The sequence below is a fragment of the Pelodiscus sinensis genome, chromosome 2, assembly GCF_049634645.1.
Source record: "Pelodiscus sinensis isolate JC-2024 chromosome 2, ASM4963464v1, whole genome shotgun sequence".
Classification (NCBI taxonomy): Eukaryota; Metazoa; Chordata; order Testudines; family Trionychidae; genus Pelodiscus; species Pelodiscus sinensis.
In genome coordinates, this window is record NC_134712.1 from 192,872,409 (window position 1) to 192,896,295 (window position 23,887).

Sequence of the window (23,887 nt, forward strand, 5' to 3'; positions counted from 1 at the left end):
TGTTCAAAACCTACCAGTACAAATGGTACCAACCTTGGTTGAGTGCTGAGCACTTTTGAAAGGGATGTGAATGGTTAACCAGTAAGCATCATACAGGCCAGATTATGCTTATCGGTTATGGTTAACCCATGGGTTGGAGCAGCTCAGTAGTGCCTGCCACTGGTGTGTGTGGGTGTGGGGGGGGGCGGGTTCCAGCTCAGCCGGAGCAGCACCCATCCACAGCCTGATCTAGCTGGAGCAGTATGCCATGGGCAGGAGCTCTCTAGTCTGGTCAGAGCAGCCTCTGCCCTCAGCAGGGAGGCCACTCCAGGCCAGCTGACCCTCTTTAAGTGGTTATCTGGGTTAAACATAATGTTTAACCGGTTAACTGATTAAATGGGATTTTACATCCCTAACCTAAACCGGAACTGTTCTTTTTTAGAAACCTGGTCTATAGTAAGGATGTTAAATATTGATTAATTTACTAGTCGAGTAGTTGATGGAATTTCCATCGACTACTCACCTAGTCGATAGGCACTTCTGCATTCCTCCTTTGAAATGTACAAGACTCCCAGCAGGGGCTCTTGTGAATTTCAAAGTTGGAACTCTGCGTGCAGCCTGAGCCAGAGGGAAATCCCACTGATTCTGGGCTTCATGCACTTTGAAATGCACAGGAGCCCAACGGCTCTTGTGCATTTCAAAGTGGAAGCGCTCGTGTGGAGCCCAGAGTCAGCGGGACTTCCCACTGGCTTCAAACTGCACGCAGTGTGCCAGGTTTGAAATGTACAAGAGTCCCCAGCAGGGGCTCTTGTACATTTCAAAGCAGAAGTGCCCACATGGAACCTGGGGTCAGTGGGGGCTCCTCAGCTGACTCCAGGCTCTGCGCATAGCATTTCCACAGAACCTGGGATCAGCTGGGGACTCCTCAGTTAACTCCTGATTCCACGGAAATGCCTCATGGGGTCCGGGGTCAGTTAGCAAGTCCCCAGCTGACCGTGGGCTACATGTGCAGCGGTGTTTCAAAGGGGCATCACTGCACAGCTGTTCCTGGGTTCTGTGTGGTGCTGCCCCTTTGAAATGCTGTTGTGGTGTTTCAAAGGGGCAGCTCTGCACTGAGTCCAGGATCAGCTGTGCAGCACTGTCTCTTTGAAGTACCCTTCCCCTGCTCCCTCTGCTGCCTCTATCTCATAGAGGCAGCGAAGTGGGGGGGAGGAGCGACTAGTCGACTCAACTATCCAATAAGCATTTGTTTATCGGATAGTCGGCTATTCCTTAACATCCTTAGTCTATAGTCTTTTACCTATGACTGATAAATGATTGATACTCCTGCTAACTTTGATAAATATTCCCTTGTTTTGAATAAGTCTGTGCTTCCTCCAAGTGCTCGAAGACATTAGTATTTATATTTTCTGGCTTGTCTTCACTGTGCTCCTTGCATAAAGCTATTCAGGAATCTTGCACAGAGAACAGGGCTCTGTTGTGTGTTTGTTCCTCACCCTTAGTTGCATCCTTACTGCTTTGCATAGCAGAAACTGACTGGATCTGTTGACAATTTGGCGAAAGATGCTGATTAATCAAAGCTACAAAACTTTTATTGGGTAAGCTTTGCCATAGAGGTTGACTGGCTGAATAGTTAGGTTACTAGCCCAGGCAGAGGTATTCAAGTCCCTTCTCTCCCTGATTGGGATGGAAAAACTCTGTTCTACACAGGAGAAGAGGAGACCCGACCTGGGTTTCCTACATCCTAGGTCAGTACCATTGCTGCTAGGCAATAGTGTGGTATGTTCATGTATTTTCATTCCAGGCTGCTTCTTGGGAGTGACTAGAATATATGCTGGTCTTGCTTACATGAAGCTAAAATCTGCCATTATATCTTTAACTTTAGGGTGAAGAAGGGACTGAGCACATTTCCTGAAGTGAAGCAAGATTTTTTTGCCTCATTTGGTCTGGTCTTGGTAAGGTGAAACTCTGCTTATAGTTACATTTTTTATTTATAAACACTGAATTATAGGATAATTATACTGTTGCACATATGGCTTTTATTATAAATAATAAAAATTTACTTTAAACACAAATGAAATAAGAACATTTGTCAGTAATTACAGTAATAGAAGATTTCTCTTTTTAAAATGTGTCATTGGTATGTTAAACTTGGCCACAGCCTGTGATAAGGAAAACATCTGCTATACTAAGGTGTATTCTTTATTAAATATATTTGTTAATGTAAAAGCTATTTTGGATTTCTGCAAATACATTAAATGGTAAGTAGCTAATTGTTTTAAAGACCAGAACAACTCCAGTTACCTGTCATACCTCAAGGTCACTCTTAAATTGGACTTAACTTGCTTCTCTGTAGCTGGGATCCTTCTGATATTCCAATCCTGTTTAGAAAACATTGGTACTGGACTAGTTACTGAGGTATTAAGTAAAAACTACTTGGAGTGAGAACACTCTAGGAACAGCCTTCTTCCAATAATTGACACTTATTTTAAAAATATGAATGCATAAAATTCTCTAGGCTTTGTACATACACCAAGCAGACCCTGAAGAATACAGCAGAGTAGCAGCCACATGGGCACATACTCAGACTTTGTTGTTCCACTATTGTTCTGTTTGTAATGATTCCATACCTGTGAATCCCTTCTTCTAACAAAATAAACTAAACATACTTCTCAGAAAGTAAAGAGCATGGGAAAAATATTCTGTTTTATACAGCTTGTTAAACCACCCTCATCACCACAGTATCTGAGCATCTACCAGTTTGACTGCAGCTTATGGGACACAAGAGAGTTGTGAATGGCAATGCTAATGTCTCCACACTATTCCACTCATTTGCTGGGCCTCACATTTTCCCTAGCAGAGACATGTTCTTGGTATGTGAAGGTGCCTTTTCCCATTGGCTACGTCTACACTGGCACCCTTTTCCGGAAATGCTTAAAACAGAACAGTTTTCTGTTATAAGTATTTCTGGAAAAAGAGCGTCTACATTGGCAGGATGTTTTTCCGGAAAAGCGTCCGTGGCCAATGTAGACGCGCTTTTCCGGAAAAAGCCCCGATTGTCATTTTCGCGATCGGGGTTTTTTTCCAGAAAAGACTACTGGGCTGTCTACACTGGCTCTTTTCCGGAACAGTTTTCCGGAAAAAGGACTTTTGCCTGAGCGGGAGCAGCATAGTTTTTCCGGAAAAGTAGCTGATTTCTTACAGTAGATCGTCAGTGCTTTTCCGGAAATTCAAGGGGCCAGTGGAAACAGCTCGCAGCTTATTCTGGAAAAGTGGCTGCTTTTCCGGAATAAGTGGCCCAGTGTAGACACAGCCATTGCGTATTGGCTCCTTAGTATTCTTAGTAAGATTGATTATATAAACACTAATTGGTATTAATTGTCATGGTGATTTAAATGAATCACTTCTAAATTAGGATTTCTAGTTGAATTTTTAAATTGGCCTTTTAAACATTTATATATTTATTCAAATTTAGAAAAAGACAGTTATTTATCTTGTTTGGACAATCTATTAAAACACAATAAAATCAATACAACAATATGAAAAGAGAAATACAGTGGAGCCCCATAATCACAATAGCTGAATTGCCATATAGCACAATTAAATTGCAAAGATTACCCACTTTTTCTTATATATCATCTCTTGGAGAATACTCGTTTCCTCAAACTCCACTGTAAAAACATGAATGTATACAGACAAACAGATTTTGACTATTTTGCACCATAAGTGGAATGCATTCTGAAAGTAACTTTCAAGTAACTAATCTTCTCCCTTATGTGTTGAGATGACGTGCCTCCTTAAATCTTACTGTCGTAGTTGAGGAGCAGAGAGAGGATCTCTGACAGGAATAGGTTAATTTTAATTTAATTCCACCTGGAAACCAACGAGCAGCCAGTGTGGCTCATGTAGTACTGATTGAATATGTAGTTGGACAGTCTGCTTAATTAGCCAACTCTGTGTTTTGTATCTTTTGAATGAATTTCCATTGTAGCTCCAAATTGAGCATTTTAGAATAATCCATCCTTGATGTACAAGGTAGGTGAGTGTGATCTTATATTGGACCAAATTCTGTTGGTGAGGGACAGAGATCTTCAAGTCTGGGAAACCTACTCAATGTCACAGCTAAATACAAGTTGGAAGAGGTTGTTTTGCATAGGTAATTAATACATATTTCAAGGGATCGTTTAAGGTGAAATGATGACAGGGATGAAAGACACAGCTTCATGAGCAAATACTTTTTGCATTTTTGTCTAATTTTCTGTTATTTGTAATAGCAAAAATGTACATCAGAAGCAGAAAGCCTGCTAAACGAGTAGATGAGCTATTGGATGATCACGATGCTAAAGGAGCATTCAAAGATAGCAAGTACACAGGGGAGAAATTAAATTAATTCTTTGCATTGGTCTTCATGGCTGAACATATGAGATTGATTCCCAAACCTAAGGCATTCTTTTCAGATGACAAATCTAAGGACTATCCTAGATTGAGGTGTCATTAGATGAGATTTTGGTACAAATTGATAAAACAGTAATAAATCATCAGGACCAGATGGCATTTACCCAACAGTTCTGAAGGAACTCAAATGTGAAATTAGAGTTCTTAACTGTAGTTTGTAACCTATCCTTTAATTTGGTTTCTATACCAAATGACTGGAGGATAGTTAATGAGAAGCCAATTTTTAGAAAGGGCTCCGGAGTTGATCCTAGTAATTACAGGCCAGTAAGTCTAACTTTAGTACTTGGCAAACTGGTTGAAACTATAGTAAAGAACAGAATGGTCAGACACATAGATTAATGTAATATGTTGGTGAACAGTTAATTGTAAAGAGAAATCGTGCCTCATCAATCTACTTGAATTCTTTGAGGAGTCAACAAGCGTGAACAAGGGGAATCGAAAGGGTATAGTGTGTTTAGGTTGCCAGAAAGCCTTGATAAGGTCCCTCACCAAGACTCTTAAGTAAAATAAGTTTTCATTAAATAAGAGGGAATATCCTTTCATGAATTAGTAACTGGTTAAAAGATGGATAATGAAAGATAGGAATAAAAGGCCTGCTTTCATAAGGGAGAAATGTAATTAGTGGTTTTCCCCAGGGGGTCTGTGCTGGGACCAATGCTATTCAACATATTCAGAAATGATCTGAAGAATGAAGTAAATAGGTGGTAAAATTTGCGGATGATACAAAATTGCTCAAGATAGTTAAGTTCAAAGTAGACTGTGAAGAGCTTCAAAAGGCTCTCTTAAAACTGGGTGAGTGGGCAACAAAATATTGGAAAAATGTGTTGATAAATGCAAAATAATAGCTATTGGGAAATGTAATCTCAACTATACATATCAAATGATGGGGTCTAAATTAGCTGTTACCACTCAAGAGATTTTGTAGTCATTATGGATAGTTCTCTGAAAACATCCATACAATGTTCCACAGTAGTCAAAAAAGCAAACAGTGTGTTGGGAATCATTAAGAAAGGGAAACATCATAAGGCAGAAAATATCTTACTCACTGTTCATATTACACCCGCATCTTGATTGTTATAAGCAAATGTGGTTGCCTCATCTCTAAAAAGATATATTAGAATTGGAAAAGGTTCAGAAAAAGGCAACAAAAATGATTAGGGGCACAGAAATGCTGCTATAAAGGAAAGATTAATAAGACTGGGACTTTTCAGCTAGGAAAAGAGACAGCTAGGGGTGTATTTTACAGGTCCATAAACTCATGACCTGGTATGGAGAAAGTAAATAAGGAAAAGTTATTTGCTCTTTTCCATAGCACAGGAAGGAGGGGTCACCAAATGAAGTTATTAGGCAGCAGGCTTAAAACAAACAAAAGATAGTATTTCCTTACACAGTGCACAATTACCTGTGGAACTCCTTGCTAGAAGATGTTAAGACTGTGACTATAAAAGGGTTCAAAAAAGAACTAAATAAATTTAGGTTAGGTCCATCAATGAGTATTAGGATGGTCAGGAATGATGTTTTTAACCTCTGTTTGTCAAGGCTGAGAATGGGCAACAGGGGATGGATCAGTTGATGATCAACTGTTCTGTTCATTTCCTCTGGGACATCTGGCATTAGCCATTGTTGGAAAACCGGATTCTGGGTTAGATGGATCTTTGGCCTGACCCATTATCACTGTTCTTATGTTCTTTACACTGAAAGGTGCTTGTCAGGAAATAAGTTGTAATCTAGTTTGTTCATGTTTGTAAACTAGGAAACCAAAATTGGTGGGAAGGTATCTCCAATGGATAGTACAGGTACGATCTTTGCCTTGCATCGGAGTTGCATTCTTCAACCCTCCATCATATTTCTCTTACCTGAACCGAGTTTGTCAGTTTGTTTTTATCCATGCCTGAATCTCCTCCAAACATTTGGAAAGGCAATCAATTCAGTACCAGCATCTGGGTGAGAGGAGATTGAAACACAAATAAGTGTCATTAACTTGCTCAAGATATAACCCACGTTTCATTACTCTCACTCCTCAGAATCATATAAATATTGCTCAAGTGAGAGAACAGGTGGAAGATTATAAACCACCATGTGATTGCTCTTGTGTTGGAAGCACAGTGGTCCAATACAGTCCTACCCTTCTGGGATTTGGTCAAGAGAAAAGAATGAATTCACTTAAGAGTAATGCCATCAGCTTCTGCTGAAGAATGCCTGTTTGTGGTAAATATTTCATAATTAATTGTATTGAAAGCATTTGAAATGTAGAGAAAACCAGCCTGGATACTTCATCTTCATCCATTGATTGCTCATGCAGCAATGCCTCTGGAATAACCCATGTCAATGCTTAAATTGACCGGGGGGGGGGTGTCAAGAAAATGGGACATTAGATTCTGGGTGATACTGATTTCTCTGACTTTTGCAGGTTTTAAAAAAAGTTTAGGATATGAGTGTCTCTGGGGAGTTTACCCGCTGTCTCTTCTTGAACATTTCCTGTTAAAATATTTGTACAGATTTCTCAATTTTGTGAGAGTCATAAAAGCATCTTTGGCTGTTTTTAACTCTGTTTGCTATTTGACCCTCAAATTCCTATTTATATATGTGCAGGCAGTTTTAATTGGGTAACTATTTCAATTTATCTTACACATTTTGTGTTGTGAAAGGCCTAACATATTTTTAAAGATAAATGACAATATTTTATTGTCCCCAAAATAAATGATTACAACTTTTATTGTGTGAATCATAGTTAGAGCTGTTTCTTCTGATTGATTGATCTTCTCATGTAGAATTTATAATCTAAGCATATAGTAAAAAGGAAAATATAAAACATTTAATGGAAAGCTTCTTTCATTGATATCTAAAAATTACTTTGCAGTTTCAACACATCACCATATGCATACTATGATCCCCATGAGATGGTGGCTTTCATGCTAGCTATGGAACTGAAATAATTTGAACTCCAGTGTGTGGTCTGCATGGCTATTATACTAACAGGAGACCTAGACCCTGATATAGATTTTTAAAATTGTAGGGTTGACAACAGAGGTTTTTATTTTGCATTGTTACTTTGGAGGTGGAAATGCAGAGAACAATGAGTTAATTCTATTGAGGTTTCACCTGTTGGATACTGGCAAACTCAGCTCCTGTGTATTAAAAAAATAAATCCTATACTACATATTTTTGATAAATTAAGATTTTTTTTTGTTGCAAGGTAGCAAAAAATCTGTTAAACTAAAAAAGTGAACAGATGAAAGTAAGAAAATTTTTAACTTGTAGATTTTGAATGTCAGCACGACCTGTGTACATTTAAGAAAGGCAGATTTGTCATACAGATATGAAGCTGTTTTTTCCAGACCTCATTGTTGACAGAATCACGCCTACTTCTCCCATTTATTATTATAATAGTCTACTGGATGTTGTATGCTACAGACAAATGAAGGTGTCTATTGTTTTGTTGCATATACTATGTATTTTGTTTCTTTCCTTTGAATTTAGATAGTTATTTGCTCTTTGACACTCATGGAGTTAATGTACAAGAGAAGAAAAGAATGGATTTTAATAATTAAGAGCATTTGAGAGTAATTTAAGGGAGTTTAGTTTTTCCAAATGCAAGTATCCTTAATTAAATGCTGAAACACACCATTGTGATTTACATGCATTTCTTGAGGAATGGTCAGACTAGAAACCTTTGCAGTATGGATTAATTCACTTGAGGTTAAAAAAAATAATCGTGTAGTTACAGTATACAACTGTCAGTTTCCAAAGGAGCTTATCTGAACATTTATTTTTGTCTCTATGCCTATCAGTCTTTCTTTTATTGTATTTTTAAACTTTTTCAAATGCATATTTGGAAAATCTCACTTTTTGGGGTTCAGTCCAGGCCTGTGGGAGGTTGTCAATGCTTATCCTGTAACCCTAAGGGCCATAAAATGTTCTGCTGTTGTAACTCTGTGTAGTTGCTCTTATCTGGCATCCAGGCATGCATTCAGTGTCTGTATGTTGAACAGTCCTGGTTCAACAACTCTGACTCCAGCAGCCTACTTGTTACACCATAGTCACTATGATCTTCCACCAGTCTTGGTTCTTGTAGTCAAGAGACCACAACAACATAACAACATAACCCTAGTCTCAAATTTCCCCAGAATTATTTGCCCTGAAATGTCTAGTCCTCTTCTAGATCACTGTGGAATAACACGGTCTGTTCTTTTAAAGAGACAAAAGCACAGAAGCTTGTTGCTTTTACTGGAGTTGATAATCACTTTGGGTACATCTATACTGCACACTTATTTCAAAATAAGCTATTCTGGAATAGTTATTCTGAAATAGATTATTTTGAAATACTGTAGCATGTCTATACTGCAGGGAAGCCTCAAAATTAGTCCGAGGCAGGCTTCCTTAATGTATACCCGCTATTAGAGTCTCAGGAGGCACTGGGGAGGAATAAATTAGAATAGCACTAGTGGAGCATCTACACACACCTTATTTCAAAATAGCTATTTTGGAATAAGTGTTATTCCTCGTAAAATGAGGTTTACAGATTTCAGAATAAGTCATCCGTTATTTCGAAAGTATTTTGAAATAATGGAATGGCTGTGTAGAGGCTCGCATTATTTTGAAATAATGCTAGTTATCTTGAAATAATGGCGCAGTGTAAACTCACCCTTTAATTCAAATAGAGCATTGGTTTGATCTAGAGTGAAAGTAAAATAAGTGTATTTAATCAAAAAAAGAGAGGTTTTGAGTGAGTTCAGGTATGAGGGATGAAATCCTACAAACAAGTAGGCATGAAAATCACTTTTTATTTAACAAAACATCTGAAAAGTATAGTCTTGGCTCAAGATAAGATTCTTACCACAACTCCTTCCAGCAAGATGACTGACTACACTCTTGATCAGGATCTCCCACAATGTCCAAAAATGCTCACTTCTGTTTTCTTAGGGAAAAGAACTTGAGATCCTTTTTCCCCCTCTCATTTTGTAAATGTGTCTTCAAGTCCAGAGCCTTTGTTGTGAGGTAAGGTGCCATGGAGTTAGATGAAGAAGGTTCTATGGTGGTTTTCCCTGCTGATGCTTTCTATAATGCAAATGGATCTTTTTCTACTGCTTTGCATCGTCAGCCAATGGCCATTTGATTGTGCTTGCATATAGATGGGGATGTCAACCTTTCCTTGGACTAGAAAAAATACTGTTCACTCCTTTACTTGTCTGTTTCAAAGACATTTTAACACAATACTTCCTTTATACTTGTTCATTCCTGGAGTGTTTAACATGCATGTACCGTGCAAGAATATTAAAGATGAGCATGTTATTGGTTTTCCAGTGATACCTTAGATTATGACATAGGTGAGTTGGGGCACTGAACAGGGCAGGCCAACTGAAACTCCTACCTAATACCAGTGAACCCCTTGTCCTCTGAAGTGGAATGTTCTTAAATTTGCCAAACATTTTTTTGTCTAAATTTTAGTAGATATTAAGTCCAGTAACTCTTTTAGAACTCATCACTATTTCAGTATATGTGATAATAAATGGGACAAGAGCAGAAAGTACTGTATGTAGTTGATTTTGGTGACAGTAGTAAATAATGCCAAAACTTCCTCTTAAAAACCCATAATAGAAATGGCTAAGATATTATTCATGATAAATATAAATTTGATATGCCCCAAAATGGTGCAGACCTTCTTTTTTATTTGTCTGAATTGAGTTTTGTTGCGTATACATCAGTGAAACAGTGTATCTTACAATTCACATTGTATGAGCAATTTAAGAACTTTTAGGACTGCCTATTCAAAATGTGGTCCTTTTGCTTCTGTTTCATGTATGCAAAAATCTATGGAGGATCTTATTTCTGTGTTTATAGGAAAGTTGACCAAGTTCAGAAATCTCTAACATGTAAATATGTTAAAGGTTTGCAGGCTTATTCCTTAACATGTTTGATTTTTAACCCCATTGCAAGAATATTTGATTTTTGTTCTGTGACTCTGTACAGATAGAGAAGGCTTCCTAACAGGGAAAACTGTTACCATTTTATCCATCTTGTCTGTATATAAACTAGTCATGGAAATACTAGTGACCGTTTAGTTTCAGCAGTTCCAGATGTGTATCCAGGAAATAGGACTCTAGATTTAATCATCCTGCTAAGTTGTCAGTCATCTATTAAGTTTTCAAGGTCAGGTTTGTTTACAGCATGTGGGTGAAGGTCAGAAAATCAATATTTAATTTTCTTCTATATACAGGAACATGAGAGATGCTCCAGAGGAATAACCTTAGGTGTGTGTTGCACCTAAAGTGGGGGAACATGACGTTTCAAACAAGAATTAGATCAGCTGCACTTGAAACTATGCATTTTCACGTCTTGCCTGTAAGAGAAAATTCAGATTGATTGGTAGTACAGTTTTATTGAAGACTTTCATTTTTGAAATCGGGGGGAATAATTCAAGTTAGATGAGGAGCATACTGAAAGAACTGATCTAAAGTATTCTTATACATGAAAATAGTGATAGAAATGTAGCTGTGTTAGTCTGGTGTAGCTGAAACAAAAAGCAGGACTGTGTAGTGTAGCACTTTAAAACCATCTTGTTAGTCTTTAAAGTGCTACATAGTCCTGTTTCTTATACATGAAAGTTCTTCCTTAAGGGATGGTCTGTTGGAAAGTTGTCCTGCCTTTCCTTTTCTGCTTGTATGAAAGGTTTTCCACTTGCTTTATGTAATGGCGGGCAAAATAATTATTGGCCTACCTTCTTCCCTTGTTTGTTTTGTAAATTTTTCCATTCAGTTAAATCTGCTGAAGTTTTGGAAAATGTTTCCTAGATGTAAAGGTTTATAGTCATTCATACAAAAAAGAGAGTTTTCATATACCTCCTTTTCCTTTAATTTTTTTAGATGCTTTAGCTCATGGCTAAGCTTTTAGGCAAGAGGTGACTGGTTCATAGGCGTAGATAGTTTGGATCTATTTGCCAGCCTTCTTGTGTTGTGTGAAATCTTTGAAGAACAAGATTACTTTGTTCAAAGAAGGTAAATATTTTAGCAAAAATACTCAGTTCTGTGTAAACTGCTGAAGGCTGTAGCTCCCAGGTTGCTAGACTAAGTTGTCTTTGAGATGGCTGTATGTAATATAGATACATTTGGCCCAAATCCACCTGTAAAGCTGTTATTTCTGAAGGAAGGCAACAGTCTCTGGAAGAGGTCCATATGATTTCCAATACAAAAGTTCCTGAAAAAGCAAAATTTCAGGGATTTTTAATTGTCCCTTGATTGGGCTAACACAAATGATCCCTTGCTTAAACTGATACCCAAAAATTTTGTTTCCGTCACTTAAAAGCAAACTTGTGTGCAACTGGAATACCAAATAGGTATGAAGACATGGCAAATTAGACTTGCTTTAAACAAAACACTCTGGAAGTAACAGAATTCAGTTGTATGTTAAACTGAAGGCTAACATAACCATAACCAGTAATATGGCACCTTTTCAGTCCTACTTTAGTTTCATTTTCCAACAGCGAAAAAGCTTGTGATACGTAGTAAGTGTTTAGAACTTTTCTCCAAAAATAGTATGGTGTTTGTAAATAGATTCTAATAGTGTGACGTAAAATCTCAGCATATTTTTGTGATGTGGACAAATATGGAGTAGTTAGACTGTATACAAAACTGTCTTAATTTCTAATATTGGGATTTGAGTTACTTGAAACTTCACCTTGGTCAAATGGATACGTTAATTGGTTTACTGAAAGAAACATTAACTGCTTTATCTTTTAGATATTGCATTATTAGGTTGATGTATCAAAACGTTAATGTGAAATAAAGTGAACAGGCGGCATAACACACATAGTCACACTTAGCTTTAATTTTGTAGTCTAAGCCATTGGTTTCCAACCTTTTTGATACCAGGGACTGACAAACCCATTCACAAACTTTTGATGGACTGGCAATATTTGTGCATCTGTATATCCATAATTTGCATAATGAATATGCAAATATTCAAACAAAATGTTACTGGTCCACCAAAAGCCCCGGCCTCCAGAGTCCTCCAGTGCCAGCCCTAACCTCTAGAGCACCCCCCCACCCCTCGACTATCTTCTAGTGCCAGCCACTGACCCCGGAATTCCCTGAATTGAACCCCCCTAGTGCTATCCTCCCACCCCTTAGAGCCCAGCACCACCAGATCTCCCAGTGCCAGCCTCCTGTTTCCAGAGCCCCACTGCACCCAACCCCCTCAGCACCTCCCCCCTGTACCAGTCCCCAATATTAGCCCTGTACCCAAAGTTCTGCAGCACTAGCCCTGCCCCCCTCACCTAACCCTCTGTCGACTGCCAGCTGAAGACTGCTGCCTGGGTCACGGCTGCTCTAAACTTACTGTGCCCGGTTCCACACAGCCCTCCCACCATGTAGCAAAACATTTTTCCATGGCTGGGAAGAGACCCTGGCCTGACAGGCCTGGCGACAGCCCAGCCCCTGACACCTACATGGGATTGGCAGAATCTGAAGCACAGGCAACAGGAGTGGGCACATGTTTCTGATGTTTTTCAAGAGTTCCTTCCAAGGCAGTTAACAGTCGGGGCCTAGAGGTGCAGGGTCACTCAGCCTGTGTGTGTTTCGGGCTTGCAGCACCCACCCAACAGTAGGGCAGTACTAGCCCTCCTGATGCCCGCCGGTTTGAGACAGGAAGTTCAGCTCCCCCCCTACTACTCTGACCAATGCTGCCACCCTGGGATGTTGGGAAGTGGCCAGACCCATGGTGCAGGCCAGAGCCGGGAGGGGAGACCCCACAGGGGAAGCTGGGCCCTGCTGGAGGAGGGGTGGAAATCATTGACACCCAGCGCGACTCCCTGTGGTCTCTGTAACCTGATCTTTCTCGGGATGCTCATGACCGCGAAGGCTCTGCTCCCTTGTCCGAAACATGATGCTTGCAATGGAAAGAACACAGAGCAGCTGACGACCACACAGCCCTACCAGCTGGACTGTGTGGCTGCCGCCGGAGCTGGAACTGGGGCCATTGTGAAGTCCCAATAGGGATAGCCTCACCATGGGCTGGCTCCAGCTACGGCACACTGGGGCAGCTCGCAGCTCCACTCATTGTGGGAGGAGAATTTTTAGTGTGTGTGCAGGCACTCACCGTAAAGGGAACGGAGCTCCCCTGGGGAGGAGGGGTGGCACTCATCACCTGGGGGGCGTGGCCTGGCAGAGTGCTGTGGCCCGGCAGGAAGGTGTTAGCAGTCCACCACTGGTCTGTGGACCGGTGGTTGGGAACTGCTGATCTAAGCTTGGAGCTTTTTATTTACTTGTTATGGTAACTTGAACTGATGGAATTACAGAACGTTAAACTTTAACAGATTCAAAATATGATGAACTCTATGAAAATACTGTAATTATGTATATTGAGACAGGGAAGTCACAAAACCAAATAATACTTGTGGTAATAGTTTTTGGCTTTAGTGTTAGATCATATAAAGTAAATGTATAAATTTTTAGTAAATTTATAAATTTTTAGTTTATAGCCACAAAAGCAAAGGATGGTTTATTCAGCTAGACTCGAATGGATTCCAACAATTTATATTGCAGGAATTTAAATATTACTGGATTGCTTTTAATAACAATTCTGTGTTCATATGGTATGAGTTTAATTAATTGTTCAGTCTCATCTCAAACCCAGCCGCCTGACCCTCCAGCCACCACTCCCCTCCCACAGCTGGGAACTAGAACCCAGGAGCTTTCAGCTTCCCCTTCTACCAACCACTAGGCCTTTATGTGGTCCCTGCACAAGGGATGTGGGCATCAGCATGTCTCACTCTTCCAGCCCATTTTCTTCTGGGTAGTGTTTTAGGCTGCTTCTTGCCTTGGAGTATCAGCACTCCCTTACCGCCGGGAGCTTCCTCTGGCTCCCTCAAATCCCAGCGTCCCCTTACCCTTTTGCTAGCCATCTGATCCTTCCCCTCTGCAGCCTGTCTGCATCTCTAGCCAACATGCTGATCATATGCAAGGCTGTTATGTTGTCAAAAATAATTGGCATATTGACTTTATCCGAATGCGTTGGTGAACCCGAGATACTGGATTTAGAAGAGATTTCAAGTAGAAGATAGCTTTCAGCACAGTGCACTGAGTATGAGGTTTAACTGATATGTAAAGGAATATATCAAATCTTACCTTAAGTGCATTTTAGCCTAATAGATAAATAGATAAGATAAATAATTTTCTTTGAGTGATTTGGGCATTCAGAGCAATACTGCGGATCACCTATTAAAGCTGATAAAGCATTCTTAATGAGCAAAGAACTGATTGTGAAAGATCCTTTAATCCCTGACGAATTTTTAAAAATTGACACTATTTAAATTTATAGGGGACATCTTGACTCTGTTTTTTTGCTTGCAATATCACTTCAGCTTTGAACCCAAGTTTCGGAATATATTTAATTCATATTTTATCTTGTGTTCCATTAAATTATACACTCCCCCCATCCATTGGGTCAATTAACCTAAAGTGAGAGTAATGGTTTGGTATAAAATTAACGTTAATTTATTAATCAATTTTATTTATGAATTAGCATCCTAATAGTTACAAATTCTGGTGCTCTGTGATAGCATGGAAAATGAATTCTCCAAATACCTAGTACGGTAGGTAAAGTCACCACAAAATATATCAGGTTTGGGACATGAATGCACTTTTGTCCCCTCAAGTAGTTTTACAAACACGCAAAAGGAAGTTTTTCTTCACTCAGCATACTGCCAACCTGTGGAATGGCTTGGTAGAGAATATGGTGAGGGGTAGGACTTTAACAGGGTTCAAAAAATAGCTAGATTGATTCATGGAGGTTAGGTCCATCAATGGTTCTTAGCCAGGATGGGTAGGAATGGTGTCCTTAGCCTCTGTTTGTCTGGAATGGATGACGGGAAGGGATCATGTGAGGATTACCTGTTGTGTTCCCTCCCTCTAGGGCATCTGGTACTGGTCACTTTTGTCAGACAGGGGTTGGATGGACCATAGGCCTGACCCAGTATGGCCATTCTTATGTTCTACAATCTGTAAACACGCCTTGTGCAGAATAGGTATAATCTGACAACCTCGATTCTTACTGATTACAATAGAAGTCTTTCCCTTCCCTACTCAAAGTCAGATCAACTACAGGAAGATGTCTTCAGCTATAGTAGTGGTTACCTCATAAACAATACTATAGAGTTACTAGTTGCTCATAGCTGCAAGTCATTCTCTAGGCATCTTCCTAAATTTTTAAATGTAATTATGCAGTAGACTTCCTTTAACAAATTTTGTGTTCCCAGTAGAGATGTTAGATATTGGGTAATTGAATAATCGAGTAACTGCATGAATTCTTATTGGTTATTCAACTATTCTGTAGTCCCTGGTACAGGGTTGGCAGCCAGTGCATTCTGGCCCCACTCCTGGGGAGCCCCTTGCCACCCTGTGCTGCACCTTCTGTATTGCGGGACTGTATCAGTTTAAAAATCAGCTCCCCATGCATACTGGCTTCCTCCTCCCCTCTCCCCAATTTGCTGCTTCTGCTAAAGAGGCAGCAACATGGGGTAGCCTCAGCCCTTGTCCCTTGGGGTCCGAGCACCCCATGGACAGAGGCTGCTGTGGGTGAAGAAGGGGGCAGGCAATTTGCTGTAAAATAGCCTCTGTCTGCAGTGGCCTGGGTTGGCTGCGGGCAGCTTCAGCCTCTGTCAGCAGGGACCTGGTACTCCCCATGCACAGGGTTTGCTGCCAGGGCCCAGCCTCTGCCTACAGTGGGCCCAGGCTCGTGGACAGTAGCTGCTCCATGGGATGCAGAGCAGCGTGGGCCCACCATGAATTGAAACTGCTTTGCAGCATCCTCCCCTATCCCCTATGCTGTTGCCTCTGATAGAGGCAGCAAGGAGGAGGGAATGCAAGTAGTCAACAAGATTAACTGATAAGCCTAAGCCGATCAGTTAATCGTATAGTCAACTACTTGTTTACATCCCTAGTTCCCAGGTATAATTTTAACAGCTTTTCTTGCCTGTTCCCTTATCTTAGGACCCACCTCCATATCTCCCACTCCAGGTTAATGCTGTCCAGTGACGCTAGAGTTTCTTAAAAAAAAAAAAAAAAAAAAAAAAGTAGAATGACTTGTCTTGTCTTTTTTTTTTTTTTCTTTTTAAGGATGGCTTCTTCATCCCAGAGGATCCTGCCTTCTACCTATTGTACTCTGATTTAAATCTCCCATAAAGCTACATAATGTACTTAAGGTTGCACAAAGAATGATTAACTTACCATACTACTTTTATTTTGAAAGTTTATTTGGCTTTGTAAATTAGTAGGTAAAAAAATCTCAAAGTGCTGGAGATGAAATAGTTCAATAAGAAGGGAAATGCACATTTTCTGTTATAAGCACTTTACTTTTCTGCAATTGTATTAAGTGTGTAATTATTTTTCTACTTGTTGTGCATTAGGGTTTTCATACAGCTAGCATTTTATGCTCCCTGATGGAACATGTATCTAACACAGAGGTTTTCAAACTGTGGGGTGTGGAGGAATGTGGGGGGAGAAAAGCTGTGATATGGAGGGGCTCAGGCCAGCCACATGTGGTGGGACACGGAGAGGGAGCACGACCTCCACCTCCTGACTCACTTCACTGGACCCAGTTGGACTCAGCCTGTGGATGAGTGTCAATATCCACCACACTGTTTCAGGCAGCCTCCATGAGCCAGCACTGGCTCTGCCAACAAAGACTGTCACATGTGCCTTCTCCAGACCTGAAAACCTGAGGGGAGAGAGGCAGGTGTTGTTTATGGTTTTCTCTGGGTTACTTAGGGGCACAATCCAAAAATATAATTCAAAGTGTGTGGGGAGGGAGGAGGGGGACTTAGCTTAAAGTTTGAAAACTGTTAACTGTTGATGTAACATAATAAACTGTAATCTTGTGTACCCTTTTTATGCATATTGGTTTGTAGTGCCAGCCAGGGGTCAACCAGAAATAAATAAATGAAAAGTCATTCATTAATGCACTATAAAGTTTCCGTACATGGTCCTGTCATTATGCTGAGGAAACTAAATGTGCATATATAATAACAGAGATACGGACAGATATTTAACAAATATTGTTCAAGATAGAGCTACTCTGTATTTTCCCAGTTGTGTGCTATGTATCTCCTTTCCCAAATAATTTATAAAAATAGAATCCAAAATGTTTTATAACAAATTGATACTCTTTAAAATGCTATGTTCTTTTTGCAGTTTGAATTATCTTTTATTTCCTTTCAGTTAACTTTATTTTCTAGGTCATTTAATATTTGTAGCAGTTCTTTAGTATGAACTAAAAAGCAACTTGCTGAATATGCTAAAGTAGGTATGGTTGATTTTTTTTTTTTAAACCTGGCATTTAAGTAGACAAGTAAGAATCATGTTTAATGCTGCTTTGATAATAAATAGTACTATAATTGATTGTTGATAGAAACCCTTAAAATACATTTTTATGGTTGAAATGTACTTTGGATAAACAGCATTCAATTTGCCTATTAAAATAATTCAATGTGTATTGTGGTTACTTTGAGTATTAAGGAAGTAGGACTTCTCCAGCAACAGTAATTGGTTGACACTGTTTGACCTTAATGCAAAGCTACAGTATTTAATGAACAAAAGGGGAGAATAAAGTTTTGATAAATAAGGCAATTTTCCTGAAACCTTTAGAAATATGCTTGAAGTCTTTTAGTGTTAGATTGACGGTTTCTTCTTTTGTGAAAAGAATAAGTGAATAATTTAAGGTTATATTTCATGTTTTCGGATCTTCATTCTGTCATATAAATAATAGACTGTTGAAGTGTAGAAGTTTCTGCATTCACAGCTTTAATAGGCCTATATTAGGGATCCTCTTACTCCATTTTTGGGACTTGTAATCCTTTTAGCCCACTTATATTAGAAGGAATGTAATTTTTAATCTGGAGAAGTGGGATGTTCTTAGGTACTCCTTAGTTTTAATTTAGAATATATTTCAATCCTTAAATGCTACATGATTACTTCTTTTAAATGAAACTTTATATTTCCAATCTTCAGTACAACATCACAACGGCTTTAATTATTTTTACTACTTTAAAATCCTGTAAGATATGTAAGATGTTAGGAGAGAGATTTGTCATGAAAATACAACACATACATCCTGGAAACTAAATCTCAATAGGAATTTCTGATTGTTAAATGAGAAGACTCCTACTGAATGCATTGAGCTTTTGATCAATCTCGTTTTTCATCAGTTAGGCTACATCAACACTGCAGGCTTCTTTCACAAGAACTGTTTGCGCAAGAGTGCTTCCACACTGCCATGTGCTTTTGCACAAGAGCATCCATGGCAGTGTGGATGCTCTCTTGAGTAAGAAAGCTCTGATGGCCATTTTACCCATAGGGGTTTCTTGCTCAAGAAACCCCTGTTGCCCTTCCTCACTGCCTTCTTGCACAAGAGCTCTTATTCCTCATGGGGAGAGGAATAACTCTTGTGCAAGAAGCCTTCTGTTCCGACACTTTACTGTAAATTTACTTGCGCAAGAACACGAATGCAGTGTAGATGCTCCGCAAGTTTTTGTGCAAGAACAGCCATTTTTGCGCAAAAAGCCTGCAGTGTAGATATAGCCTTAATGTTTCAAGATTGTTTAAAGTGTTTAAAAGATGATACCCTCTTTTGGAGACTTAGGACTTAATCAAATTTTGATAAGCTAGAGATGAAACTTGTTTGGATAGGGGTTTGTTACTTTATTTGATGAAAAACAAGATGCTTATGCATTACATGTATAGTTTTGGCGGCGAACGGGGGGAGTAGCTGGTCACTAGTTAAACAAAGGAACAATAAGCAGCCTCAGGCTACTATGTGTTGCATCTAAAATAAGAACTATTAAGAACATATTTTAACCGAGATGGGTCATCACTTGATAGCTGGAAAATAGTTTGAGAACTTTCTCTTAATGGAATGAAAAGTATTTATGTAAGATATTTATATTGTTCAGTCTCATTCTTGTTCTCTCTGAGTGTGTGCACACTATTTATAATCATTTTATAGTTTAGAAATGTGTCTGTCCATCCATCTGTGAATCTGTTCAACTCCTAAATGGTAAGAGCTAGAACTACGAAATTTGATATGCAGTTTCTTCTTATTATAACCTAAATAAAAGGTCAGGGTTTGGTTTCGCCAGGATAATGGGATACTTATGGAATTAAATTTTCTCATAATGGAAAGGGAGAGGTCTGGTAGGAGGGAGTTATACTGCAGAATGACCACAGGTAGGAACCAAGGGGCCAGAGATGGGAACCAGGACAGCTATAACTCCTTGGGCCAACGGGGGGAAGGGGTAGAGAAAGAAAGAGCTATCTATTGTATATTTCAGAGAGTTTATGTATCTCTGTGTCTCCAGCTGGAGGTGACAAACCAGAAATCAGATTTATAAATTTTTCACATCTAATTGTATACATTTTATGAGAAATTATATGATTGTTAGTGTTCAAGTATCCCAGTCTGTATTAGGTGCCATTGTATTAGGCCCTGAATGAATACAGAGTCGATCAGTCCTTGTTCAGCGTTGACTTGTTATATCCTTTAAGAAAGGATATAACAAGTCTGTCAAACAAATGGTGGAAATTCAGCTACCAGACTACTGCACAAACAACTAAGGGAAGTAGGTGGGTAGCCTTCTATGGAGAAAAAATGGGTTAAGAACTATTTAGAAAAGTTAGACATAACAGAAATCCATGGGACTGGATTTAATACATCTGAGGGTGCTGAGGGAGTTGGTTGATACGATTGCAGAGTCATTGGCCATTATCTTTGAATGGGAAAAGGCAAATGTAATGCCCATCTTTGGGGGGGGGGGAAAGGAAAGGAGGACAATCCCAGAGAACTACAGACTGGTCAGCCTCACTTCAGTCCTTGGAAAAAGCATGGAGGGGGATCCTTAAGGAATCTGTTTTCATGTACTTAGAAGAGAGGAAAGTGATCAGGATTGGTCAACATGGATTCACCAAGGGCAAGTCATGCCTCTATGACAAGGTAACTGGCTCTATGAATATGGGGAAGGCGGTGGACATGATACACCTTGACTTTAATAAAGTTTTTGACTATATTCTTGTGAACAAGTTAAGGATATATGGATTGGATAAATAGACAGTAAGGTGTATAGAAAGCTGGCTAGATGGTTGGGCTCAACGAGTAGCAGTCAACAGCTTGATGTCTGGTTGGTGGTCGGTATGAAACAGAGTGCCCCAAGGTTTGGATCTAAGGCTGGTTTTAGTCAACATCTTTATTAATTACCTGGATTGCACACTCAGGAGATTTGCAGGTGGCACTAAGATGTGGGGAGAGGTAATTACATTGGAGGGAGGGATAGGGTCCAGAGTAACTTAGGCAAATTGGAGGATTGGTCCAAAAGAAATCAGATGATGCGCTTGGAACAGAAGAATCCCAAGCACTGTTAAAGGCTGGAGACAGACTGGCTAAGCAGCAGTTTGACAGAAAAAGACCTGGGGATTATAGTGGATGAGAAGCTGGATATGAGTCAAGTGTGCCCTTGTAGTCAAGAAGGCTAATGACATATTAGGGTGCATTAGGAGGAGCATTTCCAGCAGATCTAGAGAAGTGATTATTCCCCTTTATTTGGCACTGGCAAGGCCACATCTGGAGTATTGTGTCCAATTCTGGGCCCCCATTATAGAAAGGATGAGGATGCATTGGAGAAAGTCCAGCGGAGGGCAACCAAAATGATTAGGGGGCTGGAGCACTTGACATATAAGGAGAGGATGATGGATTTGGGCTTATTTATAAGAGAAAAGTGAGAGGGGATTTGATAGCAACCTTTAACTACCTGAAGGGGGGTTCCAAAAAGAGTGAAGAGAGGCTGTTCTCAGTAGTGACAGATGACAGAAGGAGGGAACAGTTATCTCAAGTTGCAGTGGGGGTGGTCTAGATTGGATATTAGGAAAAACTATTTCACTCGGAGGGTGGTGAAGCACTGGGATGGGTTACCTAGGGAGGTGGTGGAATCTCCATCTCTAGAAGTTTTTAAGTCATGGCTTGACAAAGCCCTGCCTGGGATGATTTAGTTGGTGTTGGTTCTGTTTTGGGCAGGCGTCGGACTCGACCTCCAGAGGTCTCTTCCAGCCCTATGATTCTATTATTTTAAATTCAGGAGGAAGAACCAAGTAATAAGCACAAATGACTACTACAGTGTGCATTAATCATTTACATTTTGCTTTTTAATGTTATAAGGCAGTGCCTCTCAAACTTTTTATTCTGGCAGTTTCTTTCACACTGCAAGTCTGAGTGCTACTCCCCTTTATAAATTAAAAACACATTTTTATATTTAACACTATTTAAATGCTAAAATTATAACCCTGTTTAAAATGAATTTGCCATTTCTCACTGCTTTTAAATTGACTTGTGCACATTTTTATGGAGTTGTTAGAAGCAGAAAATATATTTTTTTAAATGATTACTGTTTACTACTAAGAGGAGGCATGAAGATCAATATCACAGCAGACTTACTGCCTGTTGTCACTCTTACTTCTGTGCTGCTGGGGGTGGAAGGTGCTGCCTTTAGAGCTGGGCAGCTGGAGAGAGGTGACTACAGGCCATGTGCTCAGCTCTGAAGGCAACATTGATATCAAGAGCTCAGAGCACAGAGCTGCAGAATTAAGGATGGCAAGCCATACTACACCACCTTTATTTCCGCATAATATTTTAGCTTTGTGCTGGGAGGAGTGGCCACAGGGGTGTGTGGCTAAGGGAGATGTTGAGGACACTTTAGACTCTGTAAACCTTTCCCAGTGCCAGTCCTCCCTGTGTGTCTGGCTGTTAATTTATGAAATACTTTCTTTTGTTGATCTCAGTGTTTTGATTGGTCCGTGACTTTAATGTAAGGGTAGCCTTGGGGCAAATGGAATGGAAGGTGAAATTCTATTTTGGCACCTGTTGTTTGGAACTGGATATCTACTATGTATGGGGCTGATAGCCTGTGATCCCCTCAGGGGACACAACACCCTACTTGAGAACTCTTGCTATTAGGTATAAATAAAAAATCTGAAATATCCTCTGGTCTTTTACTTACACAGTGACATTTTTTCCTTTGTGTTACATCATGTGGAAATCACTGGGGATTACTAACCTTCATATAATCTGAAAATTGAGTTTTATCACACATTTTGGTAACACAAAATGTTCAGCTGCAATCAATTTTATAAATGCCATTCACTTAAGTTATTAAGAAATAATATGGGAATGCTGTAAGTCCTCTTAGTAACTAGATGCATTACATCTCATTCAGGTTCTATAACAGGATTGGCAAATCAAATTATGTTATGGATGAAAATATTTTTTGTATTTAAAATATTGCAACTAGAATGAATGTTTGATTATTTTGGTTTCAGAATGGCTGAGGCCTATCCTTTGAAACCTAGAAGTAATTATTTAATATACAGTGTTCATGATAATGTTGATCTAATTAAAATGAAAGTGTGTAGGTTCCCTGCCAGTGTCTGGGTTATTTCGAAATATATTAATTTCACCAAACTGTTTTTTTAAACACTTAGGCTACATCTAGACTGGCCACTTAAGACAGAATAGGCATGCAAAGCAGGCAAGTCAGAATAGGGAAATCCGCGGGGGATTTAAATAAACATGGCCGCCGCTTTTTTCCGGCTTGGGGAAAAGCCGGAAAAGAGCGTCTAGACTGGCGTGATCCTCCGGAATAAAGCCCTTTTCCGGAGTATCTCTTATTCCTACTTGCAAGTAGGAAAAGGGCTTTATTCCGGAGGATCGTGCCAGTCTAGACGCTGTTTTCCGGCTTTTCCCCAAGCCGGAAAAAAAGCGGCAGCCATGTTTATTTAAATCCCCCGCGGATTTCCCTATTCTGACTTGCCTGCTTTGCATGCCGCTTCCGGAGAAGGGGCCAGTCTGGACGTAGCCTTATTGTTTTACAATTAATACTAGTTTTTCAAAGTTTGTATTCAAAACGAAGTATTATTCACTAGACCCGTGGTCCCCAACACGGTGCCTGCGCCCGCCAGGTGCTCGGGGCTGGCCTGGCCCCGGGCACATGGCGCACGGTGAGCGCCGGCCCCGGGCGCGCGGCGCTTGGCGGGGGGAGGGAGCGCCGGCCCCGGGCGCGCGGCCCTTGGAGGGAGCGCCGGCCCCGGGCGCGCGGCCCTTGGAGGGAGCGCCGGCCCCGGGCATGCAGCTATGAGGAGGGGCGCCCCTGGGCATGCAGCTATGGGGGGGGCTGCCCCCGGGCGCGCAAGTGTCCCCGCCCCCTGGCGCCCGGCGTGCGAACGGCCACGCCCCCTGGCGCCCGACAACCTCAAAAGGTTGGGGACCACTGCACTAGACAAATAGGACCAGACTTTTTTACTGGTGTTTGGGTATCCAAATACGCAAAAAAGCACCCAGTAGGATTTTTAAAAGTACTAATGTGTGTCAGGCCCAGGTTTTCTGATGTAATAATTGTGCGAATAGAAAAGTTGTGGTTTTCTTC

The 23,887-nt window shown here is 40.2% G+C and overlaps 1 protein-coding gene across 6 annotated transcripts in view; it reads left to right on the forward strand.

Moving 5' to 3' along the window:
- TBC1D5 (TBC1 domain family member 5) overlaps positions 1–23,887 on the forward strand; it is a 515,710-nt gene that overhangs the window by 67,213 nt on the left and 424,610 nt on the right. For all 6 annotated transcript variants that reach the window (XM_075922103.1, XM_075922104.1, XM_075922102.1 and 3 more), the window contains one exon: positions 1,865–1,934. The gene's annotated coding sequence lies outside the window, so the exon portion shown is untranslated. The remainder of the gene's footprint in view (positions 1–1,864; positions 1,935–23,887) is intronic.